The sequence below is a fragment of the Choloepus didactylus genome, chromosome 7, assembly GCF_015220235.1.
Source record: "Choloepus didactylus isolate mChoDid1 chromosome 7, mChoDid1.pri, whole genome shotgun sequence".
NCBI classification, from domain to species: domain Eukaryota; kingdom Metazoa; phylum Chordata; class Mammalia; order Pilosa; family Megalonychidae; genus Choloepus; species Choloepus didactylus.
The window spans coordinates 23,367,221-23,391,330 of NC_051313.1; the positions used below are offsets into that span (position 1 = coordinate 23,367,221).

General features: G+C 66.8%; 1 pseudogene; it reads right to left on the reverse strand.

Annotated features, from left to right (window-relative positions):
* Nucleotides 1–3,240: 3,240 nt before the first annotated feature.
* On the reverse strand, nucleotides 3,241–24,110 carry LOC119540496 (annotated as a pseudogene).

The following is a 24,110-nucleotide window of genomic DNA, read 5'->3' on the forward strand; positions in this document are numbered from 1 at the left end:
TGGCAGAGCGCATCGTGGCCATGGAACCCCCTCGTCCAGTGAGCCTCGGGGGCCGTGGGCAGGGCGGAGGAGGGGCAGGGGTGACCCCATCACCCAGTGTGTTCTGCTGGCCAGGTGGGCGGGTGGGGGCTGCAGGGGGAGGTGGGAGGGGCTGAGGCCGGCAGAGATGGTTCCCTGCCGTGGGACGGATGGGGTGGCAGAGGCTGTGACCCCTGCCCTCGCGGGCTCCACGTACTTTGTTTTCCCAGCTCTGCGCTCCGAGAAGGGCGTCTGTTGCTGGTGCAGACAGGCTCCAGCTCCCCATGCCTGGACCTCAGGTAACTGGGTGCCTGGGCACCCTCCCAGCCCCCCGCTGACCCCTGACCCTGGAGCTCGCTAGCTCCAGCCCAGCACTCCCCAGCAGGTCCAGTGTCCCTCCTCCCCTCTGGCCTGGGTCCGGAGGAGGGTGGGCTCAGGAGCTGGGCAGTTGGATTGCAGGAGGGGTCAGGTATCTCTGCAGCCCCCTGGGGCTCTGGTGGGCAGCCCCCACCTGTGGGTCTGGGGGCCACTCAGGACCAGCCGTGGTGCCCATGAAGCCGCAGACTCTGCGCTGTCGTGAGGGCTCAGGACGAGTGACCCTGCCTGGGTGACGCAGTGTGTGGGTGGGTGGGTGGGTGCTTTCCTCCCCGATGGTTCTAGAGCGTAGGGAGCCCACCAGCTCAGCGACAGCTCATCCCTGCTAGCAGGAGGTCTGTGTTTTGGGGATCTTTAGCATCTGAGCTTTTATTCAGGGCTCCCCCGCGTTTTCCGGTCTCACTGCGGACTGATGAGGAAGGACAGTGAAAAGCTCCGGGGCACAGAGCAGGGGCGTTAAACAGCCCTGTTCCTGTTAAGGCAGTTTCCAAAGGGAGCTGCTGCCCACCGGACCTCCCCCCTGAGGCCCCCAAGGCCGTGGGCTGGGGGCAGCCGCCGTGGGTCCCCCGTGCTGAGAGGGAGGCTGCCCCACCTCGCCGCCCTGCGACCCTCCTCACGGCCCCTTCCCCCGAAGCCGCCTGGACCAGGGGCTGGCCGAGCTGGTGCGGGAGCGCGGCGCTGACCTGGTGGTCATCGAGGGCATGGGCCGCGCCGTCCACACCAACTACCACGCCGCGCTGCGCTGCGAGGGCCTCAAGCTGGCCGTCGTCAAGAACCCCTGGCTGGCCGACCGGCTCGGCGGCCGCCTCTTCAGCGTCATCTCCAAGTACGAGGTCCCGGCCGAGTGACGGCGCCGGCCACCCCAGGCCCCAGGGACAGCTGCTCGGCCCCCCGAGCCCGGGTCTCCGTCGTTCCGTCGTGCTCCCGCGCCCCCGGGTGCCCGCGTCGCCCTCAGAAGCAGAGGCCCCTGCTTGCCGGCCGCCATGCTGTGGGGACGCGGCCCTCACCCCGCACAGCGCTCGTGCTGGCGTGTGCCTGGCTGCTGAATGGCCTTTTTTATATATATATATATATATATATATATATATATATATATAAAAATACGTGCGTTTATGTCCTCAACGGAGGACACCTGCAGCTCGGGGTTCAACACCAAATGGAGTTTTTTCGGAGGGTAGCACCAGCTCCGTCTCTGCATCTGCTGTTTTGTCCCGGAACAGCCACGGGGTGTCCAGGAGGGGCTCTGCCCTCCCCCTCCCTGCAGGAGTGTCTTTGCTGCCAGTTGCTTCTGGAACTCTCTTAGCCGCCGAGCACTCAGCTTTCCTCCCCCTCCACCACTCCCAGCCCCCGTGTGGCGGCGGTCCCCGGGCTGGGGTCTCGGGTGCAGCCCCCACACCCACCCCCTGCTGGCTCAGCTCCCTCGCCCCGCCTCCCCCTGCCCAGCCGGCCTGTTGGGACGGGGACGGCCCCTGCCTGGGAGCTGCCGAGAGGCGGCAGTGGTGGCGGGTGCTTGTCGGGGGCACCCTGTGGGCCCTGTGCTCCAGTGGCCAGGCCGCCATGGCCCTTGCTGTGGTGCCAGAGCCTGCCCTGAGGTGGGCGCCGGGACATCCTGCTCGGTGCTGGAGGTTCCCCACTGTTCCTGGGCTTGGGCAGGGAGGTTCACCCCCAGCTGGACCGATGACCCCAGGCTGTAGGCACGAGATCAGTCGGAGAGAGCTCAGCTGGGGGGCGGCAGGTGGGGGCTGGGTGAGGCCTGGAGCACAGACTCATCACCCGGGAGAACCGAGGGCCCAGACTGCAGGAGTCCTGTGTCCCCAGAGCAGCTGCCCGGGGTCCGAGGAGGCCTCTCCCTCACCCGGGGGCAGAAGAACCTAGAAAGGGGCCGCATCCCCAGGGCCCAGCCTCTTTCGGCGCCTGTGCCCATCCTTGGACAGCAGCGGTGACCGCCCTGCCCACCTTTGCCCTTCTCTGGGACCCCCAGGCACTCATCCTCCTGTGGGTCTGAGGGGCCTGGGGCCCCCCAAATGGCCTTGATCAGCGACCCGGGCCTCTGCACCAGCCCTTGCCTTGCGAGCGCCCAGCCCTTGGGTGTCAGCCGTGGCTGGTTCTCATGCTGCCCTGTGGAGACAGCACCTTCGTCTCATGTCAGGGACTGCCATAGACCCCTGAGGACACGGCTGGGTGGGGGCCCACCCATGTTCCCGGCTCTAGCTGGGTAGGAGAGTGTACTGGGACCAGCCAGCAGCATGATAGCCTCACCGTGACGCCTCCGAGTGGAGCTGCGAGAGGGCCCAGCACCCACTGCAGGACCCACGAGGCCAGGGCCAGGCCTGGTGCCCGAACCAACCCCAGGGCAGCTGGCTCGGGGGTGGGGATTGGTGCAGAGCGGCTGTCGGGGGCAGCTGGAGCCAGCAGGGACAGGGCTGCAGTCGGTGCCCCGGCCCCCCCAGGTGGGCAGGTCAGGCCCATGGGGGTCGGCCAGGGGCCCCCCACCCTGGCTCCAGCTGCTTCCCTCTGTGTTGCTCCAAGGGCCGGGGCCGGGGCCCACAGCTGCCCCCAGCCTGGCTCCCCGCTGAGCCCTCGGGTCAGGGGTCATGCCCTGGTGCCTTGCGTAGACTGACCAGGGAAGGTGGGTGGGGGGCAGGGCTGTGACACCCATGCTGGGGGGTGCGTTTGTTGGTGCCGAGGACACGGTGCTTTGCTCAGCTGGGTGGGCTGGGGGTGCAGGGACACCACAGCAACACCCCAGGACGTGGACACACACGGGGTCGGGTCAGGGCACACAACACCTGCACACAGCCACGGGGCTGAAGGCCCAGGTGAAAGAAATGGAAAAGACTTGCAGTGTAATTTTAATCCCGTCAGTTTTGTCTTTCGAAACGTAAGCATCTCGTTCTGTGTGATTTGAAAGTGCAGTTCAGACCTCGTGTTGGGGTGCTGGCCTTGAGGGCTGAGTTGGGGGCCCCCAGTCAGGCCAGCAGGGTCGGCCTCATCTCCCCAGGAGGGAGTGGGGTGTGGGGGCCCAACCGTGCAGGGCTGGAGCGAGCTGCCCCCAGCAGAGTGGGCTCTCTGTCCCGGGCCGCTGGCGTGAGGGTCTCTGCTCTGGCCCCTGGGGGTGTCCCGGGCCTCTGGCGGGGGCTCTGCTGTGGCCCTCGGTCAGCGCTGGAGCAGGAGGCCGCCGCCAGTGCCAGCCACCTCCACGCAGCCCGCGTGGCCCACGGAGCAGGCGCCCTCGGGGGTGCCCCGTTCCTCCTCGGGGGCGCCCGCCGCTGCCGTTCCTGGGCCTGACGGGCACGGCTGGCGATGGCGCGCACGCGGCTCTGGCTGCGGGAGGACGGGCGCCGCAGAGAGCCAGGTGCTGCCGCCTCCCCGGCCGGGCCCAGGCTGGTGGGCGATGTGCTGTGCCCGCCTGCCGGGAGCCCGGGAGCCAGCGCAGCTGTCCCGTCAGTGCGTCCCACCGCGGGCCCCCCGGGGCTCCCAGGCTGGGGCCGAGGCTGCGCGACCTGCTCGCGAAGCGGGGGGCGAAGTCGTTGGCAGTCAGGTCCCCCAGGCTTTTGGACTTGGCGGCCGCGGGGCAGTCCAGGAGGCCCACCAGGGAGAGGCGGCCCCAGGGCGGCCGCAGGGGCCGGGGCCGCAGTTCATCGGGCGCCAGGGGCCGCCGCCCCACGGCCAGCAGGTTGGGGTTGGACGTGCTCCTGGCCGCCGGGGCCGGGGCCGGGGCCGGGTGGGCAGCCGAGCGGGGCTGTGGGGGCGGGCGGCCGGCCAGGGTCCCCAGGAGGCTCTCGTGGCTGCGGCCCAGGCCCAGGCTGGACAGGGAGAGGTCAATGACGGTGTCGCTGGAGGACATGCTGGAGGATGAGGACACGCTGTCGCGGTGACTGCCTGGCTCAAGCCACTGCCAGAGCTGGTCGCCACCTGTGGCGTCCGAGTACACGGCGGGGGTCGGGGAGGGCCCGGCCGGAGGCTCCGGGGGCACCTGGCCCTCGCTCTTGATGCTTCCGACCAGGGGCAGGGGGCCCCTGCCGTCCGTCTGGCTATCAGTGGCCCCCTCACACAAACACCCAGGGTCCCCACTGCCACACGCCCGCTGCTGGCCGTTGGGGGTGGCCCTGAGCTCCTGCAGACCACAGGTGCTGTGTGGGGAGGGCACAGGGGCTCCCAGAGCAGTCGCTAGGGGGCTCGGCAGGTGGACACTGGGTCCTGCCAAGTGCTGGGGGTCCCCTGGGCCAGGGCTGGTGGGGACGGCTGATGGCAGGGGCCCTGGAGCGGGCTCCTCGGCGATGGTCTCCAGGCCACACAGGGAGGAACCAGGCCTCTGCATGAAGGGACGGGCGTCTGGGCAGGAGAGGGGGGCACGTGTCAGAGGGGTCCCCCCTTGGCACACCCGACATGCGCTCGCTCGGGTCCCCGCTGCCTGTCCCCAGACCCTGCCCTCTGCTGGCTTTAGGGGAGCAGACGGCGACGGTGCTTCGAACTGCCCAGCCATGGGCAGGGTCTCTGGGGTCTCGCTAGCAGGCCAGGCAGGGTCCCCCGGGGCTGGGGACAAGCACAAGGTACGGCGGGCAGCCCTGTTACCTGGCACTCGGCTGCTGTCACTTCCTAACTATGGAGGCAGCGTGGGGTGCACAGGACAGAAAGGAGAAAAAGGTCAGCGAGCACAGGGATAGGCCGGCGGAGGTCGGGCCGACGGACAGACTGAGAGCGGGGTGCAGGGAAGGACAAGCTCAGCTTCACCTGCTCCGGCCCACGGACCCCTCGGAGCCTGCTTCCACTGCGGCACGCACACCTGCGCCCCAAGGAGGAGGCTCTGGGGTCTCCACTCAGCACATCGCAAACTTGGGGGCCCCAACTTCAGCTGGGGGCTCTGAGCACCCTCGTGTCTCCTGGAGCACTGAGGAGGCTTGCCCCACCTCAGGCTCCCCAGGAGGGACAGTGGCCAGAGAACCAACGGTCCCAGGGGCCGGGGAGCCAGGGGGCTGCAACCTGCCTGCAGGGCTGGGAAGGGGGTCGGGAGCACGGGGAGCTGCCGGGTCAGGCGAGGGAGGGAGGTGTGGGCGCAGCAGAGAAAGAGCTTCCCGTCGGCCCCTGCCCCCAGGAGGGTGGGACGCCGGCTGGTGGCAGGAGGCCACACTTTTCGCTAGCCCTGCCCGAGCTCCACTCCCTACTGCTTTCTCTGAGAGCAACAAGCTCGGGGCCCACCCTGTGGCTGCAGGCGCCGGGGCGAGGGCTGGGGGCAGCGGGGGCTGCAGTCAGGACCTGCTGCCCTTCCCAGGCCCTTCAGTGTTACAGAGCATCCCCCGCCGCCTCGAGCTTTGATCCTTGAGCCCAAATCACCCTCCAGAAGGACCCAGGCCCTCACAGTTGGTCAGGGGCCCTGGGGACAGAGAGCGGCCTGGGGGCTGACGGGGCTGGGGTCTGATGGGGGCCTGGTGGAGGTCTGGGAGCTGATGGGGTTGGGTGGGGGACTGGCGGCGGGCAGGACACCAGGGGGTGATGGGGGTTTGATGGAGGTGCTGGGGGCCCAGGGGGCAGGCTGACGGGGGGTTCTGATGAGGGGCTGGCAGCTGACGGGGGCAGGTGAGAACCGACGGGAGCTGGGAGCAGGAAAGGGGACAGGGACAGAGGAGTTGGGGGTGGGGGGCTGGGGCAGGTGGAGGGCTGCCGGGGGCAGGGGGCTGTCGGGGGCAGGCAGGGCCAGCCAGTGGAGCAGACTCCAACACAGACGTGCAGTACATGGGGGCGGGTGTCCATGGCAGGAAGCGGCAGCGCCAAGCTCAGGCCATGCCAGGCGGACGGGGCAATTGGAGGTGCCGGGCATGGCGGACGCTCAGGTCTTACACGTGGAGAACACGGAGGATTTACTCCTCATCTCCTCCAGCTTTTGAACGAACAAGGCGTTCATCTCCCGCTGCAGGGCCCCCGGGGGCCGGCGGGGGGCCTCCTCGGGGCCTCCCGGGCTGTCGGGGCTGCTGGAGCCGGATGACCCGGAGCCACCGCCTGAGTGCTGCCGCTGCACCCCGCAGCCCTGGGTGGCCTCTGAGCTCCTCGTGGGTGACGCCGGGGTGTGGGGAGTGCCCAGTGCATGCTCCCGGGCCCGGGGCTGCTGGCTGATGGCCAGGCCGGGGCTGGGTGGCCGCCCCATGTGCAAGCCCTCGGGGTCCGCACCGGCGCACGAGCCCACCACGCACTTCATGCACGTGGCGGCCACCCCAGCGGGCCCGGGGGCCTCGGGGGCCCGTGGGGGTGGGCCCGGGGTCAGCGCCTTACCTCGGGGGCTGCTGCCGCCGGGGCCCTCCTGGGGTGGGGCCTCGGGGCCAGGGGCCTGCACGTCGTCAGCCTCCCCCTGGGAGCCCAGGTGCTGCGAGCCGGCCAGCTCGGGGAAGCCTGGGCAGCTGGGCTTCGGGGTCTTGGTGGGGGCGCTGGCCGTGCGCCGCAGGAGCTGCTGGCTAACGGAGGGCCGGCCCGGGTGCCGCCCAGCAGCATGACTGTCCAGCGAGCCGGGCTTTGGGCCTCGGAGGAACAGGCCTTTTAGGCCCAGGGTCTGCTTGGCCTGCAAGACAGAGCACGGTCACAGCCGGCCCTATGGCACCTGCCAGCCCCGGGACAGGGCGCCAGTGCTGCCCGTCCTGGCCGAGGCAGGGGCTGGCAGCTCGGGCACAGGGCTGCGGGGCCAGTGGGGCCCGACCAGGGTTCTCCCAGGCCGAGCCCTCGTACCTACACTGGCACCCGCCCATGTGCCCTGCCTCGGAGGCCCCGACTGGGCAGCTGACCCCGGGGGCAGTGGGCGCAACCTGGCTCCATGGCTCCCACCTGGGTGCCCACAGGCCGGCATCGCCCCTGCCCCCATGTGCCCCTTCCCCTGGGGAAGCTCCTGCTCCCTGGGGGGCTGCCTCCTCCAGGAAGCCTTCCTGGATTCCTAGCAGCCTTTCGCCACCTCGCCTGGCTCTGCAGAGACCCCCTCAGGCTGGTCCTGGCTCTGGGGACTCAGGCGTCTGCACTCCCCAGCTGCCAGTGCCAGGCCACAGTGGCCTTCCTGGACAGCAGGGCCCGGGAAGTCGGCCTCCACCACCGGGGGTCCGGTCAGGGCGGGCAAGGAGAGGCCCAGGAGCCACACCGCACTCCCAGAGCCAGCTGCCCGAGACCCCAACGCTCCCCCACCCCTGTGCCGGGCCGTGCTCGTGCACGGAGCAGCCCTGGGCCCTGGCAGGCAGTGGCTTCTCGGCAGAGGCGCTCAAGTGACCGCACTTGAATCAGCTGCCTGATTCAAGATCCCAAATCCAGTGCAATTTGGTCAGTGGGCTGGGAAGCCGTTCAGAAGAAGATCCAGAACTCGGCTCGGAGTGCCTGGTCCCCGGGACATGCCCGGCAGATGGGGGAGGTGGGGGCAGAGGCAGAGATGGAGGGGAGGCAAGGGGGGCACCAGAAAGGGGAATGGGGGGGGAGAGGAGGTGGGGGAGGGGCTACCAAAAATTGGGGGACAGTAGGGAGAGAGGGAAAAGGAGGAGAGCATGGTGGGGGCACAGACAGTCGGAAGCGAGGGGAGGAGGCAGGAGGAGGGGTTACGGGGGGGAGGGGAAGGGGAGAGGATGCGTGGGGGGGCTGCAGAGGGGGAGGGGAGAGGGAGGAGCACGGGGGTTGCAGAGGGGAGGTGAAGAGAGGGAGGGGGTTTCGAGAGCTCACAGAGAAAGGAGCGGGGCCAGGGCGCAGGGCAAGGCAGAAGAGCCAGGGGACTGCGGGCGGGACGAGGGGGCGCAGGGCAGGCCCAGCTGGGGTCCTGGATCTGCTTCCTAAATGCGGCTCTGGCGGCGGATGGCCCCGCGGAACCCAGGACCCCCAGAACAGCCATGTCACGTGAGCTGACAGTTTCCAAAATGCTACCAGGAGGCACGGATGCTAGTGGGGGGCCGTCCGGCATGCAGGTGGGGGCGGGCCGCCCCCGGGTACCTGCGCGGGCGCTAACAGGGCTGTGCTTCTAGGGGTGGAGTTGGGGCAGAGAGACCACTGCAAGACCAAAGAGACAGAGGCAGGCAGGTGAGACGGCGACACGGCAGAGCAGGCGGACGCACGGCACACGCACGGCACACATGGCACACACATGGCACACGCACGGCACACGTGTGGCACACACACGGAGAGCTGGGTCCGACCAGCACCTCTGGCCCCACGGCGTGCAGCAGGAGACACAGGAGGGTCCCACACTCGCCCGTACGCCGGACCCGTCAGCCCCCGAGGGTGGGCCAGGCCCACAGGGGAGCAGCCTGGGGTGGGGGAGGGGCTGGGCCTGCCCTGCGGTTTGGGAAAGTGAGACCCGGGCGCCCACCCTGGGAGGCTGCCCTGCCCTGCCTGGCCGGCCGGGGCCAGGGGACACCCAGGAAGCCGCCTGCAGAGGGGGGCACAGACCAGGCAGCACCGAGGAGCTGGTGGGTGGGGAGGAGGCTGGGTGCCCGGGGAGCGCCAGGGCACTGCGTCTCCTGCTGGGAAGGCCCAGGCTGGGGGCCACTGTGGGAGGGTGGCACAAGAGCACAGGGAGGACGGGCGGGGGCACCTCAGGCCCACAGCTGTCCCTGAGTCAGAGATCAGGCGGGCAGGTGCGGATTGCAACCCCCACCCCACGTCCAGAGGCCCAGGGAGGGGACCACCAGGTGCGGTCGCGGTTACTACTTCTAGGGGGAGAGGCGGCCGGTAGCCGAGCCCTCAGCTCTCGGGGCTGCTCAAGGGGTACCGGCGGCGGGGGCTCTTTCCCGGAGGCGAGGGCGAGGCGGAGGACGTGGCCAGGGTCCTCGGCGAGAGGCGTGCAAGGAGGGCGGCGATAGGGACAAGACACTCTTCATCCAGTAGGAGTATGCGCCAAAGAGATTTATTCAGGGGTGATTACAGGTTATATAGGCTGGTAAGAAGGGCAGGGCTGGAAAGGAGGTGAAGCAGCCTTAAATGGCAATATTGAAGGGATAGGGGCTAGGATTGGTTCTGAGAGAACGCCGGAACCGTTGCAGCGGGGCGGGGGTAGTTCTGGCCACGGGCATGCGCGCTGGTGGTGGCAGGAGTGGCCTTGGCACCAGGGAGTGAGTGGGTAAGATAAGGAAGTGGGGAAAGGGCAGTTGGGAGAAAGGCGGTTTCCTCCGGCAAGCCTCCCCTGCCAGTGGCAATTTGGGTGAGGAAAAGGGAGCTGCCTTGACCTCGCTCCCCAGGCTCGGGGGGGCTGCAGAGGGCACTCACGCCCGTACCTACTACCCTCCCCAGGGGGTGATATCAGGTCCCCTGGCCCAGGCCTGGTAAGTCGAGGTACAAGCTCAGACACCCGCAATTCCCCTTTCTTTTCTAATTAGAGGAAGAGGCTTTACCGGAGAGGTCCGCTACGGGTGAGGGAAGGGGGAGGTTAGGGAAGGGAAAAAGGGGTTGACGGTGGCTCAGCGAGGCTGGAGCTCAGTGTTGGTGTGGTGCCCGTGCGTTTGACAATGGCTTCGCTGCAGCGGGCTGGGCGAAGGTGAGGGGTTTAAAGTTCAGGGGTTTAGAGAAGCTGGAACTCGAGGCGAGAACGATGTTCAGGCGATTGAGAAGGGTCTCGCGGTTGGCGAGTCGACCGGTGGAGTTGAGGTCGCGGAGGGTTGGCTGTTATCTTGGAGTGGGGGGCGTCAGAGGTGGCGAGTCGCTGATATTGGATTTGCACGAACGAGGAAAAAATGGCATCCGTTTGTTTTCTTACAAGCTGGACAATTTTGCGGATGAGGCAGGGTCCTAAGATGAGAGCTAGAATAATTATTAATAAGGGGCCAAGAAAAGGAAGGATGTATGGGAGGATGGGAGTGAAAAAACTGGACCAATAACTGGTGGCTTCGCGATCTCTTTTACGCTTTTCCAGTCCCTCTCGGACTCTTTTCAGGCTATCCTCGACGAGACCTGTGGAATTGGCATAAACACAGCACTCTTCTCCTAGGGCGGCGCAGAGGCCTCCTTCTTTGAGGAGGAGAAGGTCAAGACCTCGGCGGTTTTGGAGCACTACCTCAGAGAGGGAATTGACAGAATTTTTTAGATGGTGAATAGCGTTTTGTAAGTGATGAATGTCTTCGTCAACAGCCGCCCTGAGGTGAGTTAGGGCGGAGCCTTGACTGGCTAGTGCAGCGATTCCGGTGCCAGCGCCGGCAAGACCTAGGAGGGAGGCAATTGTAAGGACGGTGATGGGCTCTCGCTTTTGCAGAAGGGCAGGAGCTGCAGTTTTTTCTAGACGGAGGAAGAAGTCTTCTTCGCTGTGGTATAAGACCCTAGGGATAAGGACAATTAGGAGGCAAGTTTCTTTATATTCGTTGATGACATTCGTGCTGAGACAGGGGGTAAGTCCTGTAGAGGAGCAGAGCCATTGGGAGGAGTTATGAGGAATGAGAAATTTTGCAGAGCTGCTGGGAGATGAGTAGCTGGCACAGGCAGTGAGGTCGGGAGAGTTCCTGGAGCGAGGGCGGACGCACTTTCCCGTATAGGAGACTGAATGAAAAGTCAGGGGGACGGCAGAGGTATTCCAATTGCATTCCAAGGGGCTGTTTTCTGTGCTTTCTGAAAAGGAGAGGTTGGAGGCAACGGGCTCGTATAGAGAGGAAGAGGTGGAGAGGCAGAGCCAGCAGGATGAGGTAAAATTGGGGTTGGAGGAGTTTACTGAGGCAAAGGCGGCTTGGATGAGGCTGAGGAGGGGAGAGGAATAACGAGAAGGGGGGCAGAGGAAGCTGGGGTGGTGGGGTTGGCGATGCGTTGTTTGTAGCTGAGGTGCGGCCTCCGGATGCGCTGCTTGTACTTGAAGTGTGGCTGGAGGGCTGTGGAAAAAGGGGGTTAATGACTTGGTTGGAACCTATGCTAGAGGGTGTTTTTAATGTAGTATTTTGGCCTGGTTGGTTTACAGCCTCCTTTTTTATAAGAATAAGTGATTCTCGGTCGGTTCCTTTCTCATAGATTCTGAAGCCTCAAATTTGACCGAGTAACCAGGAGGGATTAGTGGGGAGCTGCACTGTAAGATTAAGATGTGTGCAGGATCCCTCACTTTCTTGGCCGAGCCAGTTAACAGTAGGGAGTTTGCACCCTGTAGGGGCCCACTTTAAGGTAAGGTAATGATCAGGAACAGGAGGCTTCCAATTAGTGGTTAGTGTTTCACACCCCCAGTATGCACAGTAGTACTCGTTGGGGGAATTACAGTACGATTTTTCAGGATTTGAGGATGGGCACATGTAATATTGGGCCTGGGGATCACTTACCTTCCTGGCGCAGGTTTCTTCGACTCTGGAGACAAAGGTGGCGAAAGGCTTACTCGGCTCCTGGAAGAGCTTGGTGAATTTATTAGGCCGACAGGCAGAGCAATTGGCAAACGCGTGTAAGGCGATTCCCCAAAGGATAGGCTAAAAGGTGGCAGGTGCATTAATATAAGCAGACGCATTTAGAAATGCTCCAGTGCCCAAATAGGCTTCAGGGGGATGATAGACTCCAAGGGCTGCGTCTTGCTCACTTTGTTGAGCTGCTTCTGCCTGGAAGTGAGCACGCCAGTCAACAAACTGACCGGGGTTAAGAATGGAACGGGCAAGCGAGGCCCAGTCTTGGGGGATGCAATAGTCCATGCCGAGATCCTGCAGTATTTGGGAAGCATATGGGCTACCTAACCCGTCCTCCTTGACGGCCCTGCGAAGCTGCTTAATAATATCTGAGTCAATGGGATACCAGTCATACGGTTTCTGTGGGGTGGGGGCAAGGTTAAGAGGAAAGCAGCGAAAAGCACGAGAGAAAGGAGGACGCGCTTGAAGAGGGCTTGGTGCGGGAGTGGGGGTAGGGGGAGCGTTGCCCTAAGGGTTGCCTTGAGGTGTAGAAGGCAGCCAGGTGTTGTTAGTTGGCAGGGTGGGAGGAGCGGCGGCAGCTGCCGGTAGCGGCTCCGAGGGGGAGTTTGCCGAAGGGGGAGGTGGGAGTGGGAGGCCCCAAGCGTCGCAAGATGGCGGCGCGGTGGGCGTGGCTAAGACACAAGATGGTGGATCAGCCCCGCCCTGTGAAAGGGCGGGGTAAAGCACATGCGGTTTCCGGCCCAGCTTAGGGCTGATGTCATCGCCGGAGCATTTCCTCCCCTCGATGGAAGAAGAAGGAGGAAGTTCGCCATCTTGGCGAGGCTCAGTGTTATTTTGCTTTTTGGGAGTCACCTCGAGCGCGTTGTTAATTTGCTCGACTAAGGACTCCGTGTCTGAGTCATGATTTGAATTAGTATCGCTATCTGAATCTGTTGGCTGGGTTGATAGGGCCTCCTTGGATTTAACGAGGCCTCGATCAGGGGGGAGGGAGCCTTGAAGGCAGGAGCGGATGGTTATCAAGGTGGGGAGCAAGCCGGGAGGGAAGCGCTTGCTCTCATGTTCCATGGCGTTGGTGACTCGATCAATAAGACGATCATAAGTAACAGGGTCCCAAAGATGGCAAGTGGTGAGCCATGGGTTAAAGGGCAGCAGGAGGTCCCAGTACACCTGCAGCTGCCGGACAGACACTTTGCAGCGATGCGTGTCTAGGAGACCCGCTAGAGCACGAACTTGAGGTGCCTGACACGTAGATATACGATTACCCATAGCTGAGGGGGGAGGAGGGGGGGTTGCTCCCGAGCCGGGCCGGCCGGCTGGCAGGGAGGAGGAGGAGGAGTTGATTACCGAGCAGAGAGAATGAGATAAGCTGCGGCCGCAAGGCCGAAGGAGACGGCTAGAGCGGAAAGCAGTGCCCTTTGGCAACGGGAGCAGTCAGGGGGGGCGGTTGCAAAGAGGCACACGGCACCAAATGAGGAAATAAAAATACAAAGAACTACAGCAAAGTAATGGAGGGGAAGAGGGAGAGTGTTAGGAGGAACGGGGGTCATAGAAGTGCGCATACAAGAGGACGCAGAGAGCGTGGGGGAAGGGAGGAGTTCCTACTGGATGAAGAGAGCGTGGGGGAAGGGAGGAGCGGCTTCGGAGCAGGGAACCTCCCACGGCTCCAGAAGCGGCGAAGGAGAGGCGGCCCTTACCTTGCAGGCGAGGAAACGGGAAGCTGGAGAGGCGTCCGGGCGAGCGATCGACCTGCTGAACTGTTGTGTGGAGACGTTCCTCACACGGGGCACCAGTTGCGGTCGCGGTTACTGCTTCTAGGGGGAGAGGCGGCCGGTAGCCGAGCCCTCAGCTCTCGGGGCTGCTCAAGGGGTACCGGTGGCGGGGGCTCTTTCCCGGAGGCGAGGGCGAGGCGGAGGACGTGGCCAGGGTCCTCGGCGAGAGGCGTGCAAGGAGGGCGGCGATAGGGACAAGACACTCTTCATCCAGTAGGAGTATGCGCCAAAGAGATTTATTCAGGGGTGATTACAGGTTATATAGGCTGGTAAGAAGGGCAGGGCTGGAAAGGAGGTGAAGCAGCCTTAAATGGCAATATTGAAGGGATAGGGGCTAGGATTGGTTCTGAGAGAACGCCGGAGCCGTTGCAGCGGGGCGGGGGTTGTTCTGGCCACGGGCATGCGCGCTGGCGGTGGCAGGAGTGGCCTTGGCACCAGGGAGTGAGTGGGTAAGATAAGGAAGTGGGGAAAGGGCAGTTGGGAGAAAGGCGGTTTCCTCCGGCAAGCCTCCCCTGCCAGTGGCAATTTGGGTGAGGAAAAGGGAGCTGCCTTGACCTCGCTCCCCAGGCTCGGGGGGGCTGCAGAGGGCACTCACGCCCGTACCTACTACCCTCCCCAGGGGGTGATATCAGGTCCCCTGGCCCAGGCCTGGTAAGTCGAGGTACAAGCTCAGACACCCGCAACCAGGCCTCCCCGCCCCGCGGTGGCACTGGGGCATGGCTGGGGCCCGGGCCACGGCCATATGTGGTCCCGCAGGTGGCACTCACCTTACCACTGACATCACTGACAGCCACGTGGACGAAGATGGAGGCCTCCTCCATGCCCTCCAGGTACACGTGCCGGTAGCCTGCAACAGCCGGGGGTTGCCGGCGGTCGCTGGGCCCCACCTGCCCCCCACCCTCACCTGCCTCCCACCAAAGACAACCTGCGAGCCCGGCCCGGGGCCACCCCCTCCACCACCCCCGGGAAGTCTGCCGGGGCCTCTCCTGGCTAGGGTCCTCGCCTGAGCCGCCCTCCCCGGGTCCGCAAGGTGCCCGTGGCCTCAGCTGCGCCTCCTCCAACCCCCTCAGACCCCTGGAAGCCCGGCCCACAGCAGGCAAAGGACTTGCGGGTGGCAGCAACACCCACCCCCGCTGCCCACCTGGCATCAGGCTGCTGAAGGCCAGCGTCCTCTGGCCGATGAAGTCCCGCCCGATGGGGTCGTGGTCCCACACCAGGAAGCGGACCAGCGCCATCTCGGGCACGTGCACGACGAACACCAGGGTCTCCTCCCACATGGGGTTGAACCCTGGGGGCCAGGGAGACGGCGTCACCCCCCCGGGGCCACCACCAGCAGACGGAGGAGCCGGGCACGCGGAGGGGCCTGGCCCCCTTCCCCACCGCCGGGGAGCCGTGTGGGACCCGCAAGGTGCAGGCAGCTGGGGGCCCAGGGCCGCCCCCCGCCCGCCCTCACCGTTGTCGTCCACCACCCGGGTCTGCTCCCTGTTGCAGTCCACGGGGAGCCCGATGACCTCCACCTCCACGAAGGGGTCGATGATCTGGGGACGAGGGCAGCACAGCTGGCTGGCGGGGGCCAGGCAGGACCTGGCCCCCTCCCCGGCTGCGGGGCCCCCGCTCAGCCCAGCCACCCCAGGGCCGCCCTCCTACCTCACCCCAGTCCCCCAGCACCGAGTCCCGCGGCTTGGGGAGCTGCTGGCCACTGATGATGCGGATCACCAGCTGCTTCTTGAGCTGCCCGGGCAGGGGGTCCTCGGAGTTGGGGTTGAAGATGCCTGGGGGGGGGGAGCGTCCATATATGGGGCCGAGCATGGCACGGCCTGCACCAGGCTCCACCTGAGCCCCATGTGGGCACCTGGCTGACTACAGCCACCTCCTCCCGTTTACCAATGGGGAGTCCAGGTCAGGGGTCAGGGGTCAGGGGTCAGAGTGGGGGGTGGCTGTGGGCAGGCTGCTGAGCCCACGTGCTGACTGGGAATCTTTGGCCTTCAAGGCCACCCTGTGGCATGGGGTCCCCCACCCCACCCCTCCTACCGGCGACCTACACGCAGCCTGAGACCCCTCCTGCTGGCACCGGTCCCGTGAGCCCCTGCTGGGGGCCCGGGGCAGGGCAGGGGCTCCCCAGCCCCCCTTGCAGCCTCACCCTGGCACAAGCACGGGGGCTTGAGCACGTAGCCGCAGTTGCCGTTGGTGCTGAAATTGGCGCGGTTCAGCTGCAGCACCCGCCCCTCCGACTGGTAGTTCAGGGCGACTGGGGAGCAGGAGGGGCCCGGCCGTGGTCAGCAAGTCCCTCCGCCGGCCCCTGCCCGCCCGGGACCCCGGGGCCGCCTCCCAGGTGCCGGGGACCCTGCAGCCTGGCCCGGCCCGGCCCCCTCCCCACGGCATGGGGGCCTCTGCGTGCCGGGCACTGGCCCCCTCCCCGGCACCCACCCATCTGGCAGCCGGCGTTCCAGAAGGGCTGCGGGTTGTAGTTGCTGGAGTCGACGCGGTAGGAGGAGGGGTAGATGCGGGACAGCTGGCGCTGGTTAAAGCGCAGGTACCGGGCCGCCTTCTGCTGCAGGATCTGCTGGGCCCGCGTCTCGCTGAAGGACGACACCTGCCAGCTGGTGGCCGCTGCGCGGGCCAGGCGGGCCTCAGAGGCTGGCAGGGGTCTGCTGCCAGCCCCTGCACCTGCCCCATGGCCCCGGCCCCCGCCGGCCCCCACCAGACCCCGTGCCTGCCCCACTACCCCGGCCCCTGTTCTTGCTCACCCTCAGCCTCCACATCATGGGTGCCCACCGACTTGGTGTACTTCACCAGGTCCGAGAGGGCCCGAGACAGCTTCATGGTCTTTTTCTGGCGCGTCCCCCTGCAATGGGGGTGGGGGGTGAGGAGCCCCAGGTCAGCACCCTCCCCACTCAGAGCCCAGGGCCGGAGCTAGCAGGTGCGTTAATTCACCCGACAACAGTTCATCTGCCCAGCATGGTGGGTTCCGGGACACTCTAAGATTGGGGCGGGGGGGGGGTGGACAAGGGGCCAGGGGAGGACAGGCAAACGGGAGGGATGGGGAAAAGGGACAAGGGGGCCCAGGTCTGGGGTGGGGAGACCTAGAGCTCAATGCTGGGCCTGCAGGTGTGAGATGCCACCCAGCCACACAGGTGGAGGTGTGGGCACAGGAGGAGGGGGGCACAGGAAGAGGTGGGGTACATGGGAGGAGGTGGAGGAAACAGGTAGCAGTTAGAGGCCGGGTCTGAAAGCCGCCTGAGCTGGGCTGGCCTGGGAGGGAGGACCCGGCTTGCCTGGGGGCCGTTTAAGGCCGGGCGGACGCGGCCCTCTGGAGGAGGCTGGGGGGCCCTGCGGAGGGGCACGGTCAGCAGGGACACAGCAGTGTGGAGGGCCGGGGTGAAGTGATGCAGGCCCCACCCTCCCCTACAACCCGAGAGTCCCCCAGCCCTGGGGCTTCCCCAGGGACCCCCTTTGGCTCCGACTGCCCCCCCCAACCCCGTGGCCCCTCACCCTGCTTCCGCTGCTCAGAGGGTCAGGATTGAGGGGCCCAGGGCACGGCTGCACATATCCCCCCAGCCCTGCACTCGGGGCACAGCTCCCCGGACGTGGCCCTCCCGCCCCGGGCACTGACCCTCGGCTCGGGCCTCCTTGGGGGCCTGGGTCCTCGGCCCCCTCCTCCACGCTGGCCGCCTTCTTTAACTTGCCACCTTTTTCCTCTGCAGGAGGCAAGAGGAGCCCATGGCTGTGGGGAGGGCAGAAGGGCGCAGGAAGGGGGTCTGTGCAGCCCCCAGGCCCCTCTCCCCCGGCTGCAGCTCGCTCCCTGAAGCCGGGGGCACTTGAAGGGGCTGCTGGGAGCTGGGCTGGGTGCAGCAGGGGCCCTGGGGGCCGGACGGGGTGCGCAGGGCAGGCGCCTGACCTTGCGTTTGGAGAAGCTGCTCCCGAGGAGCCGGCCGTCCCGGCGGCTGGCCCTGGTGTCCTCCCTGGAGTCGGCGTCCCCCTCAGCGGTGCTCTGGCCCCAGAGGAGAGAGGAGACAACCGGGCTGTGAACCCAGCCCAGAGCCGGGCGGGGAAACCCAGGCGGCCTTCCTGGAAAAGGCGGGACTGCCCGTGCCCGTGAGGGAGGGGGGAGGAGGCATGGAGGAGGGGGAGAGGACCCCACTTGCACCCCACACCCCCAAGGCCAGCGTCCTCCCTGCATCCTGGGCTCCTCTGTGGCCTCCCCAGTCCTGACCACCGGCCTCAGTCTTGGGTCCCAGGCCCCTGGGGAGCGGCTCTCACTGCCCACACCCCAGCAGCTTCCCCAGGGTGTGCTGGGGTGAGAGGTCGAAGATCAGGGCAAGAAGAGCCTTGCTCCCCACCACGCCCAGCTGGGGTGTCCCTGGCCTTGCTTCCCCCTGCACCGCAGGTGGTCTGTGCCCTTCTTGGGCCCCAGCAGCTGGTGTCCCCCATCCAGGTGGTGAGCAAGGGCTCCTCACGTGGGGTTCCAACTGCCCCTGGGGGCACAGAGCCGGGGGTGCCACGGCCACCAGCTTGGGGGAAGAGGGCAGTTGGCCCAGGGGTCTGCCTGCAGGGTGGACCCCCCAAGTCAGGCCCCCGAGCAACCTCAGAGAGCCCCTGTGGGCCTCGGACACACAACCCACGCGCTTGAGCTGCCTTCCCCCAAACAGGCGTCTGCGCCCTGCGCCTCCCGGCCACACGCACCCGACTCATCTGAAAACGGAGCATGTCGCGGCCTCTGGCTCCGCTCCAACGCGGCCCGTCAGGTGGAGGGGCCCGGCCAGCTCCTTCACAGCTGCCCCTGGGGTGCGATGGCGTCCTGCCTGCTCCCCCACTGGCCGCTCCAGCTGCCCAACACCCCAGGCACAGCCTCGCCCTCTCGGGGCGCCCAGACTGCGAGCCCCACCCCGCATTCTTGGACATCTGTCTGTCTCTCCAGCTCCAGCCACAGCAGCCCCCGTGTGGCCCTCAGCTTCTCAGGGGCTCCTGACACACCCCAGGGCCTTCAAACATCACCCCGAGGGCAGCAGGCACACAGGGCCCACTCCTGCTGGGAGCCTTGCTGGGCCCAGAGCTGACGGCCACCCCCAGCACGGGGAGGCGGCCCTGGTGGCAGAAACTGAATTGGATTCACTTCCGCGGTGCCCGTGATCACAGCCGAGTGACAGGCAGCAGATTGAGTCTGGACAGAGCAGCTCCTCGGGGACAATTAGAGCCGGAGTCGCCGCAGCTGTGGAGGACGCCGGATGCCCGGTGCGTGCGGGGAGGGGGCCGCATGCCCACCCACCTGCCCCACGGGGCCTCGGCCGGTCATGCCCTCAGCGCTGGGCGTCCACCCTCCACGAGGCCCCTGAAACTGGCCCCTCACCCAGAAAGGACATGGGGGAGGGGCAGGAAGAGCCGGAGCCTCAAGCCCCCCGCCCAGCTGCCCCCACAGCCCCTCACTCGTTCTTGATGAAGGCATATTTGTTGATGGTTTCGATGACGTCTTTGAAGAGGATCTTGGAGGTCAGGGTGTAGCCGTGGTGCACAATAGGCTCCCCGTCAGGCCCGTCCCAGCAGTCCACTGTGGGCAGACGTCTACGGTCAGCGTGGTCACCAGCGTCCTTGGCCCCGCGATGCCGCGAGAAGAGGCCCCCGTCCGACCCGGCTCACCCTCCACGCAGCGGCAGCCGGTCTGCAGCACCCGGGCGTATATGTCCACCCGGGACTGGGACATGAGCTGGTCGCCCACGAGGTAGGTGTTGTGGGAAGAGGCCACGAAATAGTGGCTTAGCGGGCGCGTCATGTCCTGGTGCACGCGGCAGTGCTCGGGGTTGAAGATGTCGCCTGCCGGGCTCCGTGTGTAGTTGGTGAAGCCTGGGGGTCGCATGTGGCAGGCGGGGGGCTCAGCCCTGCTGGGGCCACCCCCACGGTTCAGCTCCTCCCACCACCAGCCTCCGCGACAGCCGGGAGGGCGGCACTCAACTCACCGTCTATGACCAGCACCCCCCTGCTCCTGTTTTACGGGCAAGGCTCAAACTGCTCGACGATGTCCCGGCAGCTCTCGAGCGTCACACCCGTCATCTGGGCCAGAGCAGGGGCATGGGCCCAGGCTAGCCCATTGCTGCTCTGGGCTAGCCTCAGCAGCTCCCCTGACCCCTCCCCGTGCCACTGCCTCCTGCCTTGGGAGGGACTCTCGCATGCCCCGCCCCCCCTCCCCCCTGCCGCGGGCTTCCAGCCGAGGCTGCTCGTTCCCACATCCAGCTCACCGAGCAGGCAGGACCACGAAGCCCCGGGGCAGCCTGCAGGGTGGACAGGCCTCGAGGGATGGCCAGGGCTCCCCGAGTCCAGCCCAGAGGCGGGCGGGCACCAGAGCACTTGCAGGGTGGATTGGGGACAGGCGGCCCCAAGCTCGGGGGGCAGGAGAGCAAGCCAGCCCCACAAGCTAGAACGGAGGGTGTTTAAGGGGCTGTTCTCAAAGTCTGCACCACGGAACCCTATCCCCATGAGATGTTTGACCTCACGGCCGGCCGGGCCCCCCTGGAGGTTCGGGGTGTCCGTTGGCAGGACGGCCACTGCTTCCAAGGCCTCAGGGGAGAAGCACCCACCTTCCCGGCCACTGGGCTGAGCCGCTGGCGGCTGTACCCTTGAACGTTCCGGAATAACTCAAGAAGTGAACTGCACTTGTGCGGTCAGTGGAGGCAGATTTGGGGGCCTCGAGGGCCAGGCCACGGCTCGCAGCCACACCGCGAAAGGGCCCTGAGGCCCAGGGCTCAGAGGTGGGGGTCCCGAGGTGCGATCTCCGCCCACCTTCTGCTCCACCTCCAGGAAGTGCTGCAGGTTGGCCGCGTCCAGGTGGTCCTTGTGGTGGCCGTAGGTCAGCAGGAGCAGGTACAGGTCCCGGCGCGTGGACATCATCTTGTAGAAGGCGCAGAACTCGTCGAAGCCCAGCGTCCCCTGGCGGTCATCTGTGTCGGCTTCCTGCAACCAGGCCTCCAGTTCCCCTCCACGTCCCCGGGGGTCCGCAGGCCTGTCCTCGGCCAACCCCAAAGTGCCAACCCACCGCCCCTCGCCGCTCCCACCACTCCTCACTGGCCCCCCTACTATTCCCACCAAGAAGCCGCTGAGAGACCCCTTAAAACACACTCTGACCCACCCTCCCCTCCGCCTGCCTCCCGTGGTCAGCTGCCACCAAAGCCAGTCCGGTCACCCTCGCCGGGCACCCCCACCCCCCGGCCCCGTGCCGCTGCACCCTAACTGGAGCTGGGCTCACGGCAGAGGAGCTCAGGGCCCAGTTCTCAGCTGCTGCCCTCCTGGTGCAGGTAGAGGGGCTCACAAAACACCCCAGGAGCTTTTATGGGCTCCCCCAGGGCTGAAGCTCGTGGAGAAAACCCCCAGGTCCCCAGTCAGGGTGCGGCGTCCCGAGATCCCCCTCGGCGAGCCTCCCTGAGGTGATGGCCTGCCCGAGGGAAGGGGCCCGAGCTGGGGACCACACAGGGGGCAGCAGGGGCCGGAGGAAGCAGGGGGCAGAGCACCAGGGGCCCTGGGGCCGTCACCAGCTGGCTTGTCCTCCAAGGGTGGTGGCTGCTCAGGTCTGGGGTCCGGGGCCCCAGGGCCACAAAACCCCCTCCCCTCTGCAGAGCCAGCCCCAAAGCCTAAGCCCTGATCTCTGGCTGCAGGGCAAGGTCTCCCCACAGCCCCCACTGCCTGGGGCTGGTTAGAGGGTCCCCAGCAGATGTCTCCTGGGCCACCCACTCCTCACAGCCCGGAAGAGGCTATGGGGGCCCAGTGCCCATAAAAAGGAGCAAGAGGGGCATGGGTGCTCCAGGGTTTCCAGTCTGTGGGGATCTCCAGGCGAGGCCCAGAGCCTGCACCCTCCACACACTCACAGCCGACCCAGTGAGCGGCTTTTCTCTCCTGCCAGCCCGGGGCTGGGTGCCTGGCCCGGCCTCACCCTCGTGGAAGGGCCTGTGGCCCTGAGTGGCCCCGGAGTCCGGGCAGGATGCAGTGTCCCGAGATCCCCCCTTAGTGAGCCGAGGCACCAGTGGGCGGTTTGCAGACGGGACCTGTCGGCCAGGGCTCCCTGCCCAGGCAGGCTTCACCCCACTGGGGCTGTGGGGGAGCCACCCTGCTCGCCCCTCTTCGCTCACACGCAGACCCCCACACGCTCACTGCTGCCAAGCCTAACCGTCCTCTCTGTCCAGCGAGCCACCCGGCTGCCCCTGGGGACGCCACTGGGCTGCGAGTTTGGGGGAGTGGGGTGCCCGGGCCTGCTGTCAAGCTTGCAGAGCCCTCTTACCAGGCTGCCCCAGGATAGCAAGGCCCGAGGGCCGGGCTGGCACCCTCAGCCCATCCCCGCGCTCCCCACCCCACCCCAAACCTGCCGATGTCCCCACCCAGCAGGAAAGAGAGAAACTAATCACAGGCAATGAAGGCCACAGCTAGGCCGAAGGCTGCGTTTCCAAAACTCAGCACCAGGGAGGCCGGGGAGCCGCGGGGCTGGGGGAGGCGGCGGGGGGCCGGCGGGCGCATGGGGGGCCCTGGGACCCCATTGGGGCTGTGGGGGGCCAGGAAAGGGGCAGCTGTGCTCCCTGACCCGGCACCGGGCACCTCCTGACGGGCTGGCAAGGGCAGCCGGGCCGGCCGGGGAGGGGGCAGTGCCTTGGGGCTGGGGGCTGCGGCCGCCGCACCTTGAACATCTGCTTCACCCTCTGCCGCGGCAGGTTCACGTTGAGCTTGTGCAGCAGCTGCAGGACCTCGCCGAGGCTCAGGCTGCCGTCCCCGTTCTTGTCGGCCTCGTCGAACGTCTGCTTCAGCCACTTTGGGGCCGAGTTAGGGCCAACGCGGGGCCAGCCGTGCCGGCCGCGGGGACGGGCAGGAGGGCGTGGGACCCAGCCCCCCACCCCCGCGAGGCCCGGGACCCCCAGCCCGGCCGCACGGCGGAGGGGACGCCGGGTCGGCCCCCCGGCCCCTAAGGATATTGGTCGCGGGTGCGCTGGCGGCGGGCGAGGCTGTCCTCGTCGCTGATGCCCGCCAGGAGAAAGCGCAGGCCGGTGACCCAGGTGCGCGCCTCCTCGCCGCTGGCCGCCACCAGGTCCAGAGACTCGCGGTGGGCACCGTGGTAGATGCTGAAGCAGCAGTTGGGGTCGAAGGCACTGTCGGGGTAACGCTGGAAGACCCCTGACTGCCGCCCCTCGCTCACCTCCTGGATGGAGTCGATGGAGACTGGGGGCAGGGCACGGGGTCACAGGCGTGCCCAGCCCCAGGCGCCCCCAGGCCCTCTGCCCCCCAATGCCCGGTACCCTCGGGCCCCACCCTGGGCACCACAGATGAGCACCGGACGAGGGGCTGGTCCCCACCCTGCCCTGCCTCCCGGGGACCACGGGGCGTTTCCCCATCCGAGCAGCGAGGGGCCCCCTCTGCTCCCAGCACCACCGCAGCCTCCTGACCTCAGCCCCCAACGACACAGGGCCCAGTCTGCCCGCTCCAGCCCCCCTGCTTGGTGCATCAGGCAGGGAGGGGCCTATGGACCCCCGGACTAGGGAGGTGAGCTCCAAGCCCCAACTCTGCTCCCCATATACAGGGCCTGGGGGGCCTGCAGCCGCCTCACCACCCTGGGGTGGAGGTGGGGGGGAGCAGGGGGCTGGAACAGCCCTGTTTCCCCTCGTGTCCCCCGAGTCCCAGCCTCCAGGCCCCCACTCTCCTGCCCCTTCCCCAGAAGCCCCCCTGACCCCCCAGCCACCCCTCTCCTGCCCTCGCCGTATTCCGCACGGCCTCAGCACGACTTGAAGTTTCGCTGTTATCGTGTGGCCCGGCGCGCCCTGGGGACGTCAGCTCTGCCTCTGCCATGTTCCCACGGGACCCCAGCCCCAGGGCCGGCCTTGGCACAGAGCTAAGGGACGCCGGCTCCTCCCTGCTGTCCCCCACACAGGGTGCCCTCCACAGCTCCCCGACACTCTCTCCCGGGGCCCCGTGGCGGTGGTGGCAGAACCCTTGGCAACGGCTGGCCGAGGCCCCGCCCTGGGGACACCTGGGTCCCACCCTGGTTGGCAGTGCCAGAGAAGGTTCTGGAAAGTCTCTCCTGGCCCACAAGGACTCATGGGAGCTCTTCCTGACCCCTGGAACCACAACCCTGACCCCACACCTTCTGTGCCTGCATAAATCGGCTTCCACCTCCTCACTGTGGGTGCCCCCAGCCTCCACGTCCCCATTCAGGGTGCTGTCCCACATTCCGGGCCCACATGGCACCAGGTTCCTGCCCTCCGTGTCCTCAGCTGTGGACCCCCTCCCCGCACTCTGCCCGGGGCTGGGCATGGGGGCTGCTCCGTCTCCCCGAGGCCCAGATGACTGGCCTGATGCCAGCGGGCAGCCCTGAGGTCCAGAGGTCACTGCCAAGGCCCAGGAGCCTGTTTCCGCCCCAAGCCCCCCAGAGGAAGCCAGGGGGCTGGCCCCTCTGTCCCTTGGCTGCTTGGCAGTCCAGCAGCTGCACAGGACGGGGGTCCTCCCCAGGCCCCCGGCCCCCCAGCCCCCGCTCACTCTTGGCCCGCTCGCTCTTGCGGGACGGCCGCCAGCGGATGCAGGAGCGGTGCTCGTCCAGGAGGTAGAAGCGGGGCAGCCCCTTGGACGAGCCGCGGAGCTTCAGCAGCTGCGTCCCGGCCTGCATGGCGGCCATGCACCGCTC